Here is a 21,376-nt window from a genome sequence, read left to right on the forward strand (position 1 = left end):
TGTGAGACACTGAGCACCTTTTATGAGATGCCAAGAGTCCTCAAGGTCTGTCAAAGTCCATTAGAGCTGAGGGGACTCAGACCTGTACCAGGACTAAGCCCCTGGTCTGAAAGTGATGCTGAAGGAGAGGAAGAAGGCAATCAGATGACTAGAGGGATATTGGAAGAGATTATGAGTGTCTCTGGATTAAGTTTAGAAGTGTGTGCAACAAGAGTGATGTAGTGGTGGGAGTCTGCTATAGACCACCGGACCAGGGGGATGAGGTGGATGAGGCTTTCTTCCGGCAACTCACGGAAGCTACTAGATCGCATGCCCTGATTCTCATGGGTGACTTTAATCTTCCTGATATCTGCTGGGAGAGCAATACAGCGGTGCATAGACAATCCAGGAAGTTTTTGGAACGCGTAGGGGACAATTTCCTGGCGCAAGTGCTAGGGGAGCCAACTAGGGGGGGCGCTTTTCTTAACCTGCTGCTCACAAACCGGGTAGAATTAGTGGGGGAAGCAAAAGTGGATGGGAATCTGGGAGGCAGTGACCATGAGTTGGTTGAGTTCAGGATCCTGACGCAGGGAAGAAAGGTAAGCAGCAGGATACAGACCCTGGACTTCAGGAAAGCAGACTTCGACTCCCTCAGGGAACAGATGGCCAGGATCCCCTGGGGGACTAACATGAAGGGGAAGGGAGTCCAGGAGAGCTGGCTGTATTTCAAGGAATCCCTGTTGAGGTTACAGGGACAAACCATCCCGATGAGTCGAAAGAATAGTAAACATGGCAAGCGACCAGCTTGGCTTAATGGTGAAATCCTAGCGGATCTTAAACATAAAAAAGAAGCTTACAAGAAGTGGAAGGTTGGACATATGACCAGGGAAGAGTATAAAAATATTGCTCGGGCATGTAGGAAAGATATCAGGAGGGCCAAATCGCACCTGGAGCTGCAGCTAGCAAGAGATGTCAAGAGTAACAAGAAGGGTTTCTTCAGGTATGTTGGCAACAAGAAGAAAGCCAAGGAAAGTGTGGGCCCCTTACTGAATGAGGGAGGCAACCTAGTGACAGAGGATGTGGAAAAAGCTAATGTACTCAATGCTTTTTTTGCCTCTGTTTTCACTAACAAGGTCAGCTCCCAGACTGCTGCGCTGGGCATCACAGAATGGGGAAGAGATGGCCAGCCCTCTGTGGAGATAGAGGTGGTTAGGGACTATTTAGAAAAGCTGGACGTGCACAAGTCCATGGGGCCGGACGAGTTACATCCGAGAGTGCTGAAGGAATTGGCGGCTGTGATTGCAGAGCCCTTGGCCATTATCTTTGAAAACTCGTGGCGAACGGGGGAAGTCCCGGATGACTGGAAAAAGGCTAATGTAGTGCCAATCTTTAAAAAAGGGAAGAAGGAGGATCCTGGGAACTACAGGCCAGTCAGCCTCACCTCAGTCCCTGGAAAAATCATGGAGCAGGTCCTCAAAGAATCAATCCTGAAGCACTTACATGAGAGGAAAGTGATCAGGAACAGTCAGCATGGATTCACCAAGGGAAGGTCATGCCTGACTAATCTAATCGCCTTTTATGATGAGATTACTGGTTCTGTGGATGAAGGGAAAGCAGTGGATGTATTGTTTCTTGACTTTAGCAAAGCTTTTGACACGGTCTCCCACAGTATTCTTGTCAGCAAGTTAAGGAAGTATGGGCTAGATGAATGCACTATAAGGTGGGTAGAAAGCTGGCTAGATTGTCGGGCTCAACGGGTAGTGATAAATGGCTCCATGTCTAGTTGGCAGCCGGTGTCAAGTGGAGTGCCCCAGGGGTCGGTCCTGGGGCCGGTTTTGTTCAATATCTTCATAAATGATCTGGAGGATGGTGTGGATTGCACTCTCAGCAAATTTGCAGATGATACTAAACTGGGAGGAGTGGTAGATACGCTGGAGGGGAGGGATAGGATACAGAAGGACCTAGACAAATTGGAGGATTGGGCCAAAAGAAATCTGATGAGGTTCAATAAGGATAAGTGCAGGGTCCTGCACTTAGGATGGAAGAATCCAATGCACCGCTACAGACTAGGGACCGAATGGCTAGGCAGCAGTTCTGCGGAAAAGGACCTAGGGGTGACAGTGGATGAGAAGCTGGATATGAGTCAACAGTGTGCCCTTGTTGCCAAGAAGGCCAATGGCATTTTGGGATGTATAAGTAGGGGCATAGCGAGCAGATCGAGGGATGTGATCGTTCCCCTCTATTGGACACTGGTGAGGCCTCATCTGGAGTACTGTGTCCAGTTTTGGGCCCCACACTACAAGAAGGATGTGGATAAATTGGAGAGAGTCCAGCGAAGGGCAACAAAAATGATTAGGGGCCTAGAGCACATGACTTATGAGGAGAGGCTGAGGGAGCTGGGATTGTTTAGTCTGCAGAAGAGAAGAATGAGGGGGGATTTGATAGCTGCTTTCAACTACCTGAAAGGGGTTCCAAAGAGGATGGCTCTAGACTGTTCTCAATGGTAGCAGATGACAGAACGAGGAGTAATGGTTTCAAGTTGCAATGGGGGAGGTTTAGATTGGATATTAGGAAAAACTTTTTCACTAAGAGGGTGGTGAAACACTGGAATGCGTTACCTAGGGAGGTGGTAGAATCTCCTTCCTTAGAGGTTTTTAAGGTCAGGCTTGACAAAGCCCTGGCTGGGATGATTTAACTGGGAATTGGTCCTGCTTTGAGCAGGGGGTTGGACTAGATGACCTTCTGGGGTCCCTTCCAACCCTGATATTCTATGATTCTATGATTCTATGGCCAGACAGAAAAAAATCAGTCTATCTTGACATGCTTGGAAGGAATAATTGATCAGATGAATACAAAAATAAACATCACGGATGAGAATAGTTTGGTTTTCTACATCCAATCAGACTTACATGTGAATGGTATAATGTCTACCTTGTTTACAAAACAAAGCACAAATAAAAATAACACTCTCTTGGAAAGCAGGGTTGAAATCTTGGAGCCCGAGGTGAGCTTCCATAATGTATTAGTAATAGAGACCCCAGCACAGATGGAAGCCTCAGGTCCTGTGATATTTACAGAACAGTTGTTGCTTAACCTTGTTGGTATTATGCCAAGAACAATTCAAATTGGTAGGTTTGACTGAGTATGATCAGTGGGAAAGGCCATTCAAAATGAAAATTAAAAGTAAAAACACAACCGTAATGCATGAAAGTGCCAAAGAGACCAAAGGGAGTGGGTATGAAGTGGCATGCCCTCACACTGACAGAGAGGCTTTTTATGCTTGGACAGAGGGAAGCTTAAAAATGGAAAACCTGACACAGAAAGGGGTGGTGAACTGGAAGAGGGTAGCCCTGCCTCAGACAGCAGAGACAGGCTCACCGATAGGGAGACAGCAACAAGCCTCACTGCTCCAGAAGCTGCATGACCCAGCCTCAGAGCAGTATGCCCCACGGGGAGGGTCTGGAGGTAGACCCTTTTCTTTATTTTCCCACAGACGCCTCTCTGCCATAAGGGAAGAAAGAGGGGAGAGGACTTTTCTTTTGTTTGCTCCAAGAACCCCTTTAGGTGTTTGCTAGAGTGGAGAGAGAGAGGCCATATAAGGACTTGAAGTGGGGTCTGGAGGGAGCTTGAACGGACTCCTCCCCCGCTACCAGAGGGGAAAGAATGAAGCTTTCAAATTTTCATTACCAAAAACTGCACTGGGAGAATTTTACAACTCTCTGTTTAGTTTTTGTTTAAAAAAAAATAGAAAACTTGGTTACTGAATGCCATCACTGAATGCCATAGTCAGGGAAGAGATCTCTGTAGAAAAAAATTGCTTACAAGAAAAAGTTTGACCTGATGCATTCATGAGATTTGAATACTTTTAACCTTTTACTATATATAACTTTTAGAACCAGTTTGGAACCTAGTCCTGCACCATTAGAGTCAGGAGCAAAACTTTTATTCTAGACCAAGGTATTTAGACACCAGGGTGTGGTATAAGAAGACACATCATGTATTTTCAAGAATGACAAAAATGGTTGAGAGCACAAGTTACCGTCTGGTGAGACGGACAACCACTCAGCAGGCCTCATTCGCCATAGCTGTGCACCTTGTGTATAATCATTTGCACCTGTGAAAAGTTGGTATATAAACTGTTACTAGCTCAGAAAAGTGGTGTTTTACACCCACTTTGCACAACTATAGATGACTACACAACATGCAGTGCAAAGGTATTGAAAACTTTACAATAAAGAATAAAATGAGTGAATAAAAGTTCACAATTAAGTGATAGAATTCAATATCATATGGAGAACCACCACCAGTGATTTAAATCAATTGTGCCACTTTTTAAAAGAGAGTTTGGCAAAACAAAAATCTGCTGCCACTCTATTTTGTCTTTTCTGAGCCATATAGCTACTGCTGCTTAAACAGTCTCTGGCAAAACTGTAATACAGTAATTGACACATCACTAATGGTTACTGACATTTTTTAAAGGCTCTTCTATTGCAAAATCACAGAGTGGAGTAGAACAAATTTATCACATTTTGGCTGCTAATAAATAAATTAAATATGCATTTACAACTGCAATATAAAAACATCTGTTTTCTGATGCATTCTGTGATCCTTTAACAGACAGGAAACATTCAGAAGTACCATTACAGAAGCTAGACACTATGGCAATTGGCTTTACAAAAATATCCAATAGTGTGCTGACTGCCCTTGAACATTTTAGCCAATTATTGTGAAGACTTGATAGTATACCAAATCCTTCAGGGGTTTTGCTCCCAAAAGAGTATGTAAGTGAATAGTTGAAGAAATGTCACCGTGAATTTGGATACTTCTTTTTTTTTTTTGACTGATGGGTGAGTAATAAAAGATCCTCTGGCACATCAACGTAAAAGAATATTGCATCATGCTTGGCCAGAATCTATTTAACTGTAATGCATTCTAGTTACTAAAAAGATTTTTCCTTAAATATAAGTGCCTTGTTTATAATAAACAGCATTAAACACTTCAGTGATGTCACAACCCACTGTTTTTGACATCTGAATTCTCCAGCATGAAGTGGTGATTCAATAACAAAATACTGAGCTGTGGCATAACTAAATAAACAAGGCAGGAGGAGCAGACTGAATAGAAAGGAGAAGTCTTATGCTTGGTCATAGATATGTTGTCAAAAAGCAGCAATGATGAGAAAGAACACAGAGAAAAATGACAGGTCTATTTTAATTTGCCTCAGTGTGACACAGGAACATTTTAAGAAGGAGCTGTTTTCCTGTACTCTCTCTGCTGTCCCTTCTGCACTACAAAACAGGCAGAGGGAACTTATCTGGTGCAATCTGGGTCTGTGAATGTTTTACCAAACACTAAGGTTTTATTGCACAAGAAACTCTATCAGCTCATATCTGACATTAAAACTCTTAAAGGAGCTGCTGCTAACAAGTCCAAAGCTTGAGTAAGGAAAATATAATCTGTCTATGCTTGAACGTACAATAAGTGGGGAGGCATAGCTATGGCCTGTAGTCATGCCAATGGACTGACCATCAGTGTGAAATTCATGGGGAAAATGCAACTTATTATATAAACCATTCCGCAACAGATGAAGTTACTCATCCTTGCTATATCCAATTACCAATCCAAGGCACAATTAGCAAGCATTTTTTCAATTTTGAAAGTACTAGCAACATGAAAGGTAATTCCTTATGGGGGTAATTTCTTACCCTATCTAATTTGCACTAAATTACTAGGAAACCCACTATAAATGCTTGAACTGTACACATTGTTCAGAAAGCAAATAAATACACTATTAAAAAATCCAATGACACAAGTTTACAAAATGTACTTTGTTCATTTATTTTTGCAACTGAAGCTTGGTTTATAACGGTACGTCACAGCATAGTGGCATCAGTAAATGTGTGATAACATATTTTGTACAAATAATGCAATCTCAGTAATAAGCTGATCTAGCTAATCTGCTGAGAGGTGGAGCTAGAAAGCTTGCCTCTTTCACCAACAAGAGTTGGTTGAATAACAGATATTACTTCATTCACCTTGTCTCTTTAATACCCTGGGTACCAGCACGGCTACAGCTACAACGACACTCCAAATTTGGTTTTTACTCATCCTGACTTGCATGTTCAAAAAGCAGACTCAGTGACACCATTTAAACATTTCCTATATTCTTAAAAATAGGTGGAATATATCAATGTTTTATTAAATTCAAGAATCTACAGACCAAAATCAATTGCAATAGGGTTAAGTGTGAACACTCACCTAAATCACATTACGTTCTGGCATCTGTACAGTGTCTGGCAATTCTTATATCCATGTCTCTGATCAAATCAAAGCATAGCAGCAGCTTGCACTTCACAGAAACATTTGCCAAAACCAGAGATTTTTCCAAGCTAATTACAGGTTTGAACCCCTATATTCTGTGGATATTCTATGAACCCTAAATCCATACACATACCTCCCTGGACATCAATGAGAGCTGTACAGATCAAGAGCAGTACATTGCTTGATTAGTCCATTGCCTCTGAGGTTTTTTAAATTCATGTTTGCATGTTATTATTTATTCAGTGCTATAAACGTACATGGTGCTTCAGAGACAAAGAAAAGACAATACAATCTCAAATTTGGCAGCCTGTCAGGGCTGTAAACAGCCTGCATGAGGCCAGGGAGAATTTCACCATAATGAGGCAAGTGTTGGTCTGCCTCATGTGATTGCCAGCACACAAGGGAACTAGATAGTCTCTTCACCAGCCAGATCCCTACGACATTCTGTAGTAGAAAACAATCCCTGTAAAAATCTAAAAGATCAGATACTTACGCTGGACCCCATCCCCATGAACCCTGCTGTTGGAGGACTGCTGGAGGTGGAATATGGGGAAGTGCCATAGCAGAGAGATGCTTGGGCTGTTACAGCCCTAGGACAACCTAGAATCAGGAGGGCACAAACGAGGCTTAAAGTCACAGCCTGCCCCTGGCCTGGACTTTCTGTGGTGCCCCTCCAGGTGGTGAAGAACAGAATATGACCCTGCATCTTTTCTTATACATACTCAAATCTTGAAATAGGAGTGACTAAAAAAAAAATCCTGGTGAAGTCAGATTTATAACAATGAAGTCCTAAAAATGTTTTTTATATCATTAGAACTATACTCATCCATTCTTCCTATTTTAGTTCTCTGTTTAACCTGTTTCTAACCCCAGTCACTTTTATGTTAAGTATTACTCAGATCTGACATCACCAAAGCAGATGAAGCTTGAAAAATCTAGATGAGCCATGTTGTGCATTGTTTTGTCATATAAACACACACACACACACACAAAATGTGGACAGGATTTAGTAAACCTATTTTAGCTACATTTTATCAGACATATTTAATACTTAAATATTTCCTTGTGTTTAGCACTTAGTGTGTGGGAGGGGACAATAATCTGCATGCGACCTTCCAAAGAAAGCCTCATAATAAACTTTGTTGTTGCAGATAAATCTGAAAATATGCCTATTACACTCTCCCAGGCCAAAACACACTTGTGGAAGTGTTACGAGAGATCAGGGGAAAACCACCCACCTCTATTAATAATTAGTTGCCAAATCCTGTAATCTACTCAAGCAAAATTCCTACTAATGTCAATGGAAATGTTGTCTGACTTGAATCTCTAATAATAATTTTATTCTAAATGAACCTGGCCCATCAATTCCTTTAGGTTGCTAGGCAATAATTCAAAATGCAACATAAAATCAGGGTGTCTGACAAGGTAGAGGGGAGGGGGATACAAAGGGACAACAGTGGTCATTTAAAAATAAATTTGGGGAAGAAAAATTGCGAAGAATAGAAATGGAGAAGGCCAGACTGAGAGGGCTGTCTAGGATGGAACAGGTATGACATCCTAGGACCCATCACAGGAAAGGCATAATTATAGCCCAACCTAAAATTGAAGGTAGTGTCAGTCAGCATGAGGTTCAATGAAGAAGCTTTAAAAGAGCCAGGTCCTGCACCATTATAGGCTTATAAAACAGGGCTAAACAAAAGCCTGCTCACTTTATAGTCAGCCTATGTAAAAACTGCAAAGTTGGCTTAATATGAGCATGGCTGATCAAGCCAGTGAGCAGATGTACTTCTGATGTACTTCTGCAGTCTGAACTAATTCCAAGCTCTGGAGAAACCCTGCTGGAAGTCCTGCTAAGAGTGAACTATTTTAATCAAGTAATAAAGGTGTTGCGTCTCTGAGGTCATCACAAGAAAAGGGACTGCATATGTACAACAGTTAGTGTAACCACATAAATACAGACTAGCATTGCCACCTATTATCAAGGTAGCCTCTCACTCTCCAGACAATGACCTTTTTCAGTTGCTCATAACTTTGCCAATCTTTAACTGTTTGGACTGAAATTTCCCACGTGGATGTCTGCCTGAGGCTAAATTGTTTTGGGGGAGAAATTTCATCCAAAATGGTTCAGCCATTTCCAAGATCAAGGACAGGTTGTTCTACCTATGGGAGAAAATTCTGTCAACCTTTATAATAAGCGGTGTACCAGCCCTATTTATAACAACTCTAGTTCTCCATTAAAAGGTTACAGTCAAATGTGACATGAAGGTTCTTAATCGGACTCGCTACCTCCAGACAAGTCTTTTGAAAAAACATGGACATAAAGGAAACAAGAACATTCTCATAACCACAATCTCCCTCCACCAGAGAGATGAAAACTGGCAGGACCCACAAGACAAAAGAAAAACATTTGTGTAATTTAATCACAGATCTCACTTATCAGCAAAAATTGTGCATCACCACCTTTGCACTTCTCCCTCTTATATTAGATGGCAGTTCCAAACACATCAGCAGTAAGTCACTGTGTAGCAATATTTGGCACTTTTGCAGTGGTCTCAGTCTAAGGCCTGGTCTACCTAACTACATCGCTCAGGGCTTTGAAAAACTTCATGCCCTGTGCAGAGTAGTTAGGTCTACCTAACCCCCAGCCTATACACAGTGAGGTCGATGGAGGAATTCTTCTGTTGAGTCAACTACTGCCTCTCGCTGGGGAGGATTTACTACAGCGATTAAAAACCCATTCCATTATTGTACTGTCTACGCTACAGCACCGTACCGCTGTAGTGCTTGTAGTGTAAATGTACCCTAAGTATCTCAAAACATTTTACAGACATAAGTGAGCTAAGCCTTAAAACACCAATTTTTTTCTACAGGTAGGCAAACAGGTTAAATAACTTCCCACGGGTCACAAAGCAAGTCTTTGGCAAAGTCAGAAAAAGAACCAGAGCTCCTGCGTCTCAGTTCTGTGCTTGAATTATCAGACTCATCTTTCGTGACTGAAGAACTGTTATAAAACTGCATGAAGATCATCTGATGAGGTGTGAACATCTTCATATTGCTAGAGCCCTGAAAATCCGTGGATATCTGCTTTATACCATGGATGCGGTCCTTTGTTTCCTCATCTTTGCGTATTGTGGATCGGATGCGGGGCTCTAGAGCAGTGGTTCTCAAAGGACGTCCGCAGCCCCCTGGTAGTCTGTGGTTTCAGGGGGTCCACCTATGAGGCTGCAGCCCAGTGAACTGGTGCCCACCACAGGGCTAAAGCCCAGAACTCCACAGGGAGGAGCACCAGGGCTCAAGACTTTAGCCCCGGGTCTGGGAGGGGAGAGCGCTGGGCCTAAACCCTCAATTCTGGCTTCTCCTCCCCCAATGACTGCACAGTGAGGGTCTGACAGGAGGCAAGCAGCAGTGTTTGTCAGTGAGGCTTGGGGCACTGGATTCCCCATGCAGGCTCTGCTGTTGCTGTTGCTGGTGAGTGCAGTTAACATAGTCCAGCAGGCCTACCCGGGGCAATTAGAGAGCAACATGCATCCTGTGGCTTGGGCGGTGAATCCAGCAATGTCCCAACCCACTCAGAAGTGCCGCATCTTACCCCCTATCAGACACAGAGTAGTGGAGAAGAATGTCCCCCGGGCCTGTGGTGCCATTTGCTGTGTTCATAGTTCCCGAATGCAAATTTTATACACACACGTATCTATAGATAGATAGATATATGTGCATGTTTGCAAAATTAGTAGGTTTAAGCCTCAACTAGTAATTTCATAATTACATGTAAAAATGAGGAGCGTTATGGAAAATTAGGGAGAATTGGCATCTCTGGTTTAGCTCTTCTGTATATAACGGTCTACACTGAGATCATGTTGATATAACTAACTTTCTCTTCAGATTCTTCTCAGGTAAGTTTCAAAAGACATGTTGTGATTTATAAAGAGAGAACAATTGTTTGACCAGGAATCTGGCATCTTTATTTAACAGAGAGAAGAGGGGTGAGGGGTGAAAGAGACAAGCTTTTGAGCTTACACAGAGCTCTTCTTCAGGTCTGGGAAAGGTACTCAGAGTGTCACAGACAGCTAAATACGAAGTGGAACAGATTTTTTAGCCTAAAGAGTTATTAGTGACATAGCTCATCTGGAACAGACCGCATGTCGGGCCCAAGCCTATGAGATGCTGAGAGCCTTCTGCAAGATGCTCAACACCCTCAACGCCAACTGAAGTAAATGGCATTAAAGTCTTCACTTCCAGCTCAGATCAATAAAGGAACAGTGTAAGCTGTAAGCTGTAACAATTAAACAAACCAGGATTCCTGGGTAGATCTTTAGCTGGTGTATATTGGTATAGCTCTATTGACTGGCCCGCTATTTGTAGCATTGACCCAGTGTGGATTTTGCTGCATTTTTCTTCTCCTTTCTTTCCCACTACAAAACAATTCTGAGTAGGAGCAGATGCTGTCATATGCAAGCAAGAATTCCTATTTGGAAGATGGTTAAAGTAAAATCAGGGGATTTAGAAATTACCAAAGTCCTCTGACATTTCCTTGATGCTACTTCTTGCCAATCAAAGCAGTCCAGGTGCGTCTTCTGCAGTAGCTAACCTCACCAACAAACAGAAGAATATTTAGGAAATTTATTAATGGGATTACCTTATAGAGTTTCTTGTCCCACACATAGGCATAACCCAGATAAAGGACCACCTGGTTCATAATTTACATTTCACAGAAATTTTTCTATTTATCTTTTACAGTCTTATCTGTCTCTATTGATGTTATTGACCATTTAAGTATTTTATTGTGTAATCATGTGTCTCTCTGGTAAAATATAATCATATGTTGTATCTTTTGGAAATACATTCCTGTTATGTTGTTGGCTTGCCTATGGACATTGTGAAACTTGCCATTGGTGTTCTACACTTGTCTATTTTGAGCTCAGAGGTATTTAGTATTAATGTGACAAATGTCACGGCACAGCATGTCATTGCACTTCTTGCTGTTGACACTTAGGTCTATTCTTCATTCATTTCCCCAGAGAAAGCTGTCTCTATTCTCCTTTCCATTTTTTAGGATGACAAATCAATTGTAGGACTTCAGTCTTTTGGCAATTCAGTATAAATAAGAAAACTTCTCATAGCCAGTTCCTAAATATTGCAGTTTTGCCCATGTATTTATTATAATTTTGATGGTTCTACTTCTTGTCTATAAACCAAAAGTACATACTCTAGGGCTTTTACTTGACTTAAATTTTAACAGAGAGACTCATTAATATAGTCAAAACATCACTTAACATGCAGCATCATAACATACTGCTAATATTTCTCATATACAACAACACCAACTTACATTCTAGTTGGCCAGACTATGCAATTGGATACAACTGACAATAAAAGGGACGTGAAAACAAGTATGCACAACTTCAGTGAAGCCCAATATGGGTAAGTCTTGGAGACACAGAGAAAGGGTATTTTGTAATTTAAACTTGGAAAGCATATTGTGAGGCTTCTTACATTAAAGTTAAAGCTATGTGGAACATATGTGAAAAAATACAATCCTTGGGACATATCATTCAATTCCAGAATGAAAAAAGGGCAAGAGCATCTCTGCTGGATAGGCGAAATATCCTTAAAGCAATCAACTAGTATTTGCTTGTTCACAAGAATAGTAGCCACAAAATCTATCTGTTTTAGGTTGAATCAGGGAAAGGAGAAGACTAACCTGGGTCAACACAATTTCTTAAACAAAAGAAAAACAGAAGAAAATGGCATTTATTGTTTCTTTGATTAAAGAAATATTTGAAAGATAATCTATTTCCACTTATTAGACAACCATCATAAAAAATGAGAATGGTGCATCAATTAGTCAATATCAAAAGAAAGCGAATTAACAATACAACATGTTCTATAAGTTATAGTACATTACTTCCATATTTACTCACTTTGAGCATAGTCTTGGTCAAAGGGATAGCAGCATAAAGGAATATGAGCCAGATGTTGCTCTCAGTGTAAATCTGGAAGGCCTCCGTTGATTTCTTAGTCTGGATTTACGTGAGTGTGATTTATAGAAGAATATAACCTTTTGTAACAATCTAGCTTTAGTTTTATCCTTAATGTAGAAAGTTTGTTGATGCCTTAAGGACCTTTTCAACAGCTTTGGCCTTATCAGTATGACTTTTGTGGAACTGATATTAAAATGTATTGAACCTCTGTACCAAATACCATTCAGAAGAATCTGAGCATAAATAGTGTATTTACAATACTTCTGTAAAACCCTGCAGTTTGTAGGACAGACGTTGTGGTTTGACATTTCCTGCCTCTCAAATGCTTCTGTACTATGTCTGACATGGCTGTCAAATCTTGAGCATGCCACTAATGTTAAATATTCTAGCCAGTCATCAGGACATGACCATTCAAATAGCAAAGAAAATTTTTTTTTGCACAAAACCTAATGCCCTGCCCAGAATCTTAACTAGGCCTCAGTAAGAAAGGAAATTTATGCTTTCTTCTGATCAGATACAAAACCACTGCCTTGGAGAAAACTGTCTGAATCAGTACTGACAGTCGCTACATGTCTCCATTTCCACTTTACAACAGCAACAGCAGTAGCAGCAACAAAAGGGAATTCTGAAGCTAATGAGAATGGAGAGAGTCCAGCACCTGCAGAATTGGGCTCTCAGAAAGGAAAACTTAAATCCAGGCTTGAGTACTGAGAACACGCTAACCTGAATATGTGAATCGTATTGCATATTAAAGAGACAATGCCTAGTTAACTTAGGCCTTAAATTGTTGATTAAAAACACTTTGCATCTTAACTCTTTCTGTATTCTGTCCAGACCTAAGTAAGAAAGGATTTCTTTTTGAAAATGTTGTCACTAAAAAAATGTATTTAGCAGGTAAACATTCCACTGCCAGTATATGTAACCATACAGCTGCTGTGGAAGATGCATGTGTACACAAAGGTTCCTTATAGGGGTGTTCTAATGCAGGGGTTCTCAAACTTCCTTGCATCACGACATCCTTCTGACAAGAAAAATTACTACATGACCCTAGGAGGGGGACTGAAGCCTGAGCCTCCGCACCCCGCAGGGGGGCCAAAGCCCCACCGCCCAGGGCAGGGGGCCAAAGCCCAAGGGCATCAGCCCTAGGCAGGGGGCCTGTAACTTGAGCCCCACCACCCAGGGCTGAAGCCCTCAGACTTAGGCTTTGGCCCTGGGCAGTGGGACTCAGACTTTGGCTTCAGTCCCAGCAAATCTAATGCCAAGCCCGGTGAACCCATTAAAATGGGTCCTGACCCACTTTGGGGTCCCGATCCACAGTTTGAGAACCCCTCTGATAGTTTGAGAACTGCTGATCTAATGAACACTGTGGTTCCAAGTGCATTAGGCCATGGGGATAAAAGGAGCTGCTGCTGGGATTCTCCAAACATAGGCCGAAGTGTGGCAGCTTCTGTTCATGAAGTCTAAAAGCTGCTGGATCCAAATGGTGGAGTGGCTGGTCGTTCTGCTCACTGAAACACGTGCCTCCCGTCTTCTGAGAGTGAAGAAAGCTTCTTATGAAGAGGCTCTCCCACCCCTAGTCAGATGAGACTTGGTACTAGAAAACCCTGGGAGAAGAAGAAAATTGTTTTTGCGAGCCAACCCTTACTTCTTTATGAAGGGGGAAGGTGTTTAACCGCTCCTGCCCAAGGGCTGCTGTTCACTTCTCCACCAGGCAGGAGTAGGGATAAAGAATGGTTGTCTGGACCCCAGAGAGGGGCAATGTGTGTAATGGGAGGGCTGGGATGCTGTTCTGCTGGGTAGCCTATCCACACTATATGTTTGTGCAACGGGTCAGAGGGTAATTGCCATGAGCTGAGGAGTGGCACTGCTCTTAGGCAGTGCTGATGCCAGGGATGGTGAGTCTGTGGGAGAATAGCAGATGGAAGCTTGGGACTTCTTACCAGTCACAGTATTCCCCCAATACACACCCAGACACAGAGCCTAGCCCATCCTGCATAAGTCCCAAGGAAAGGGAAATGAAAATCAGCTTGAGTGCTCCTCAACAAAATGAGCACTTTATTTTAATTTTTTTTTAAATGACCGATTACATTTTTATTTATAACATTATTTATAAAATATCAATAAATGCACATTGGCATCTCTTGGTTGCCTCTTGTATCCTTGGGGATTGCTCAAAAGACCACTGAAATCAATGGGCATCTTTTCATTTATTTCATCAGGCCACTAACATGGTGGAACTGGCTTAGCCTTACATTTGATTTCTCAAGAAATTCTGATGTGTCCCCATTGATATAACTTGACAGGGTGGTTGTCAATAACTTTGGCTCAAAAGAAGTAAAAGTCAGGGAAGGTTACAGTACACTTTTGAAGCTCTAGATCTAAAAATGCCATAGGCCATTAAAACTCTGTTTTACATTTGGTTAAAAATAAATTTTGTGTATCAACTTTCATCCCAGGTCACTTTTTCATGGTTAAAAGAATTTCCCTAGATTGTAATTAATCATGTAAATATCTCTTAAATGTCCCATCATCACAGAGGCATTACAGGTTTCAGTACCATGATAACATTAACAACTTTCAAAAGTCTTGGTTATTGCATAATGGTGATAAATAATCATTTCTATAAGGTAAAATCTTAATTTTAAAAAGCCCTTCTCGGTATTGGTGTAAATTCACACTGTATTTCTCTTGTTATAATTTTTCCAATTTAAACTCTTCATTTTTTTTTTTACAGTAAACTGTTAGCTCCCACAGCATTTGTCTTATGAGCAATGCTGATTGGTTCACCGGGTGCTAGAGGAAGCACCATATTTTAAGGCTACAGTATTGCATCCTTCAGTTTATTGTTGGTGCAGGCTGTGGCAGGCTGATTTTGCATGTTTGCATTTTTTTTCCCCCTTGCGCTGCAGACTTCAAGGGATTGATGAAAGTGTGTGGGCTGGTTTGGAGGTTAGCAATGACTATTCCACACATCATTGTCCTTTGAACTAATGCTGCACATCGGCAGATATCAATGTCAATTTCTAGGCAAATATATATTTATAAACAGGAAGCACAAGGCCAAATCCTAATAACCCAATTGCACAGACCATGAGATGGCTAAGGCTTGAGCGTGAGTTTGGAGGTGGAAGGATAGGGGTATGAATCGAGTGACACTGAATCCTCTCTCCAGAGGATTGCTATTGCATCTCCAGATCTGCAGCAGTCTACATGTGGTGAATCTCCCCTTCATCTGGAGGTGAGGGTAGTGGAGGAGTGTGGACCCCATGCACCAGCTCCTGGTACACTGCCCTACCATAATGTACAGATAGCACTAGCACCCAGACCCTCTACACCTGGGGACAGGATTTCCCCAGAGCTGTTTGTCTGCAGCAGCGTGCTACAGATATTTTAATTGTTGTAAAGCTCTTACTGCTAGCTGTGTGACAATACTGTAACCTGAAGTTTCTCACTCATTGGTCCAGAGAAGTGATGTAAACTGTGGATCACATCCTCTGTTCTTTGTTCAAACAACTCTCCCATTGTGGTGTTTTGCCTGAGTTAGGAGCTCAGAAGCAGCAGCTCTTGGTAACACTTAACACAGCTCTTTTTCTCTCCTTTCTCAGAAACTGGCCATCAAGTGGGTTTTACAACACCTTCTGATGAAGCTCTTTGTCTCCCTTTCTTTCTTCGGGGTAATTTGGTGAAAAGCATTGGGGGAAAACAGCTCAGAACAAGTGGTTGGGTGAACTCTCCGTGAGAGCAGCATTGTAAGCAATATTATGAGTTACAAACCTGGAGATATACAAATAGTGAACTGTTGCAGTGTAAATTTTAAGGGATGTTAATTTTATACCTAGTAAATACACTGCATTCTGTATTTTAATACTGCATATCATATTGGACTATATTTTGGACCAAAAATTAAGTCATACATGCATCCTTTTAGCCACACAATATTCCTGACAGGGCCACTTGGTGGGAGGCAGTTTACCTTGGGACCCCTTTGGAAGGCCCCCAAACCGAGTGGCATTGCGATGAGATTGCTTCACCACTCGGGTTTGCCATGCCACACCCCTCCATCATGACAGAGGGGCCGTCGCACCAAATTTGAGTGAGTGGTGCTGCTACCCTGTGTGCCAGGTTGCAAGGCCTGGAGCAGGGAGTTGGGCCCAGCCCAGTGGGACAGGAGCCACTGGTGGGAGGTAAATGTGGGGCAGGCTTGCTCTTCAACCCATCCACCACACACAGCGTCCCTTAAGTGGTAATTTTGGAAGGGTGGGGAGCACCAGTTTTAGATTTTGCCCTGGCCCCCCCAAAACCTCTCTGTGGCCCTGGGTTTTGGTACCCGGAAAAAAAAACCCTTACACAGAGAACTGGTTGCATAAACAAGGACGTTCCTTCCAGTTATATATATTTTGCCTCAATTAATCAATGGCATTTTTTTAATATGTACTCTTTATTATTTGCATCACAAGCCAAAAAGATGACGCATACTGAGAGGCGAATATGTATTAACACTTTTGTTGAGCTGTGGACAGTTGATTTCTGACAGCTACGTTGCATCAGAAATGCATTGGACACTGTTTTCCTTGGTGTAATTTGGCTGTGTACATACTCGGGGTGGCTAGCCCTCCACACCGCTTGCACCGCCATGGCTATGCTCTATTTTTAGAACGCTTGTTGTATAAGACATACACAAAAGGGAGTGCACAGTGGCTGAGCTTTTTGGACAGCCCCCACCTTGTTCCCCAAAGACGGTAATTTTAGACACTCCCTGCCCTTGCTAGCCTGGGTTTTTTTGCCCCACTCTGGCAATAAAGATTTAATAAAGGCCTGTCAACCCTGTTGGCCCCGCCCTGCTATACCTGCATCAGATGTCAGGTGTAGAGAGTGGAGTTAAAAGGCAAAGAAGCAGCTCAGATTGGGGCTGACCAGAGTTTTGTTTCTTGCTTGGTGAGGGATGTCTGGGTTCAACTGTGAGCCAGAGACAACTTGCTGCCTGGATGAAATGACCAGCCAAAGGGAGACTGAACAAAAAGAGTGACTGCATGAAAACAAGCCCTGAGTAGAAGGAGGTGGGTTCTGCCAGAGACTTTTTTCTTTCTTTTTCATTCTCTTTCCTTCTAATCCCAGCTTCTTCTCTTTGCTTGAGACAAAATTCTTATTTTCAACTCCCTTTCTGTACAATCAGTTTTACTTTAGCCACGTCTTCTCCAAGGACTGTCAAAGCTCTCTCACTTAACAGAACTAATTTTATTGCTTGTTTAAGGTACTGGGTTCACCACACTAAAGAGGAAATTCCTCAATGTATCCAGGAAACTGGAACAGCCCAGGGAGCAATGTGGGTGAGCTCTGCACACTACCTCACCAATAAACTTACAAGGTAACAAGATGTTTATTCTCTGTGCTGCTGAAAGGGCTAAGTGTGATTGTAGCTTTTGTGATGTCTCCTAGGACCTCTATGCCCAACAGATGAAAACAGCACTACCAAATTCCAAGTGCTGTGAAAAGCCCTCAGACCTCTCTATCAATTGCTTGAGTCATCCAGTCCCCTAATCAAAAATCATTTCAGCTATTTCTTTATAAAGAGTCACTTCTGAAAATAGCTACTATAAATCAGACTTTGCAGCAGCTGCAAAAATTCTCTATGAAAACTTTTCATTCTCTTATTTCTTACAGCTACTAATCTAACATATAAAACACTAGTCATTTGGGGTATTAGCCTTATTTCCTCGTTTGTTTGTTCAGATCCATATGTTCAAAATGTATTATACTTTACTATTATATTTCAGCTTATTAACCTTGTGTTCATAAGCAAGTGTGGTCTAGTGACTGAAGATAGTTAGGATTCCTTGGTTCTATGCTGTTTTTCCACTGACCTGCTGCATAATCTTTGGCCAGTTGCTTCATGTTACAGTACCAGAACAGTTAGGAATTTGTAAAACGGGTATTTAAAAAAACCTCACAGAAGCACTAGGAGGTGTAATTAACATTTCCAGTGTGCTTTGAGTGCTTCCTAGGAAAGGCATCATGTAAGTGTGAAGTATTATTATTTTTGGTTTTTAATAAAACTGTTTGTTTTTCTTATAATGCCTTATTTACAAACACTTCCAGTTTCCTATTCATTTTCCTTCTGGATCCATTCCTGGGCTGTGGTATGGATGTAGTTAAATTGTCTGAGATGCTGAGAACTCCATATCTGTAAATCCTGCCCTCAGTGGGGGGTGATACATTACTGCACCACTGGCCAGCAGACTAGAGAATGATTTAGGGCTCAGTGACAATTCCTCCCATTTCTCCCCACTCCCTCTGAGGGAGGGAGCAAGTTACCCTTTTCTGAAACAGCTTGCTCACCTCTGTGCAGCCAGCCAGCTGCTCTGTTACTAGATTTGCCTGTTATGCTTGGGGTATGCTCATTTATTAGGGTTACTCTTCTGAGGGCGGGGGGTTTCTGTAATTCTATCCATGTACTGCTTGTGTCACTTGTGTTCTCATACAGAGCTCTACTTCTCCCTTCTGCAAGTTGCCTCCCAATGGAGCACCAGCCCTGGGGAACCTATCCTGCAGGACCTAGGTTCCCCAGGGCTGGGTTCCTCCAGCCCCAAAATCAGATGAGCGAGCATGCGCACACACAGATTAACAGAGCATGTCTGAGCAGACCGGGTCAATCAGTTGAACCCTTGTAGGCTGGGTCAAGCAGCACTTTCAAGCTGCCACCCTCGTATGCCATAGGTTCAGCATGTCCCTATCCCTGCTTTCACGTTCCAATTGTTCTGGTAGTAACCCACTTGATGAGCAAACCCTGCAGGATTTTTGGGTGCTACAGAGATCTTTAGTTTAGGTAACTGGAGTGTTGCTGCAGGAACGGGGAAGCCAAAAACACAAAAGAGGGAGGGAGGGAAGCAACCAGCTTAACCATAAGTTATTTATTGCCAGGTAATGACCATACAAGGAGGAGAGCCAAACAAACAAAACAGTTACAATATTAAATCTAGCTTAAATTTGATTACAAAAGTCAGGTTCAGAAACCTATAACTATCACACAAGTCAGGGTTAGAAAGCTATATGTTAGGGGAAGAGAGTGAGAGCGCTGGGCTCTCACCACTCCGAAGCTTGAACCAGTTGGCGTTTCCCAGGTGGTGAAGTATTCTCCTTGAAGTCAGTGAGATGACTCACATGGAGATGGCAAGCAGGATTTGGCCCTTTGCATACAGTTCATATTCGAGGTCTTTATTTTTAATGATGCAATTTCATGGATTTTTCCCATTTTCAAAATGGAAGAACTCTCTTTTCCAGGCAAGAACCCAGGAGCCTTTTTATACTAAAAAAATGGTTAAACACTACTTATTCTCACCTGGGCAACACAAACCACACTAATTTGGCTCAATTGCTGAATCTGTTCACTTGTGCATATACAGATGACATGTTTTGTTTTCAAATCACACAAAGTATGATTATATTTTAAACTGTAAAATTGGAGGCTTGCAGGTTTAGCTTCCTAGAACTCTGAGTATATAAATAATAATGCAAAAAGGAATGATGCAATACTATTTCAATCTTTCAAAGTTTTATATGAACAGTTTTATTTATGCATGTCCAATGCTACCTCACTGCTATCATGTACTAGGTGAGTAGCAAAATGATATTATGGGTTGGGTTAAATCTCATTGAAGCTGGTAGGTGAAACAGTTGTCCTTCATTCAGGATAAATGTAAGAAACAATAAGCTTCTTTATGGAACTAAACAGCTGAAACAATAGAAGCCTCCCTCCCAAATCACAGGCACATATTGCTGCCCAAAATAAAGGCACCGGCAAGACTGATCAGAAACTGAGCCCTGTGGGCAAAAGGGTTATTCTGGATATTTGGAGGAGGTGTCAGAGAGAAGCAGCAGAAAGCCAAGGATACAGCCACAGAACTAGTAGCATGCTCCCTGGAAAAAAGCTAACAGAGCTTTTGAGCTAAATGCTAGCTGAAAAGGGGTTTGGAACGGTAAACCAAGAAAGTCTTCTGTTTGATTCCAGTTGTGCTGAGGGAAAGAGGACTTCGTACATTCTTTGTAGTGAAACAGGATTGTGTCAAAGAAATAACTGGCTCATCATCAATTTCTCCTCCTTACCAAAACAACAGGCTCCTGAAAATTGGCTAACTGCTCAGGCCGAAAACGGGTAACAATAACTTAAAGTGCCATAGTTCTCTGATAAGCCACTGACAAAACAAGGAGAGTTACATCTTTCCAATTTCACACTTTCAATGGACTTCCAGAACAAATGTGGTCAGATTTCAAGTCAAAAGATCATCTTTCCCACAAGCTCAGTCTGGGATCTTTCTGACATGTTTAATACAGAAGTAAGTCATTTTCACTTAGTTATTTTTCTGACCACAACTGCATTTAAAGCTAAGAAGCCTAAGTATGATGAAGTGTTTAACATAAAACTTCAAACAACGAAAAAAATTAGACCACAAACCAAGGTTTATTAGTGTTTTTATTTTAAAACAAACATGACATTAAAAACACTGCCAGCTGTTTGAGACATTCAGATTTATTACACAATTAAATATTAATTAGAGCTAAACAAACTGATTTATTGCATGTGAGTGTCCCTCTCTCAGCCCCTTCATTGTACCTCCCCTGCTCCCTATATGGGATAAAACTGCAACTGGCAAGAGAAAGGTACCCCCATAGTGTGCTGATTGTAATCTGGAGCCTCTGAACTCAATGCTTTTGTGCATCTTTTGTTCTTAGTGGGGGAGTGGCTGTAGTAGATCTGCATGAGACAAGGGACTAAACTCCTGAGGAGTTTCACAGTAACACAGATGTGTTCTGTGACTCTGCCTGACTTCTCTGAATCTGTTACAGACAGTTCATCTTCTGTCCTCCACAGGAGTATTGGGCTGCACTAAGAAACATTTATTTTGGTTAAAATCAGTGTGGCCTAACTTGTGTCCTGTAGGATATTATTAGTGATACATTGTGCTAACTGAAAATGAGGAAGCCCAACCATCCTATAATTAAAGTCACATCTGCTGCTCTAAATGCATGTTGTGCAAGAAGGACCAAATCCTGTGCTCCTTACTCATGCAAGTAGCACCACTGATGACTCTACATGAATT

The 21,376-nt window shown here is 41.9% G+C and overlaps 1 protein-coding gene across 1 annotated transcript in view; it reads right to left on the reverse strand.

Annotated features, from left to right (window-relative positions):
* Positions 1-21,376, reverse strand: part of PDE11A (phosphodiesterase 11A) — a 224,276-nt gene that overhangs the window by 118,582 nt on the left and 84,318 nt on the right. The window lies entirely within an intron of this gene.

Source organism: Natator depressus, chromosome 11 (assembly GCF_965152275.1).
Source record: "Natator depressus isolate rNatDep1 chromosome 11, rNatDep2.hap1, whole genome shotgun sequence".
Lineage (NCBI taxonomy): Eukaryota > Metazoa > Chordata > Testudines > Cheloniidae > Natator > Natator depressus.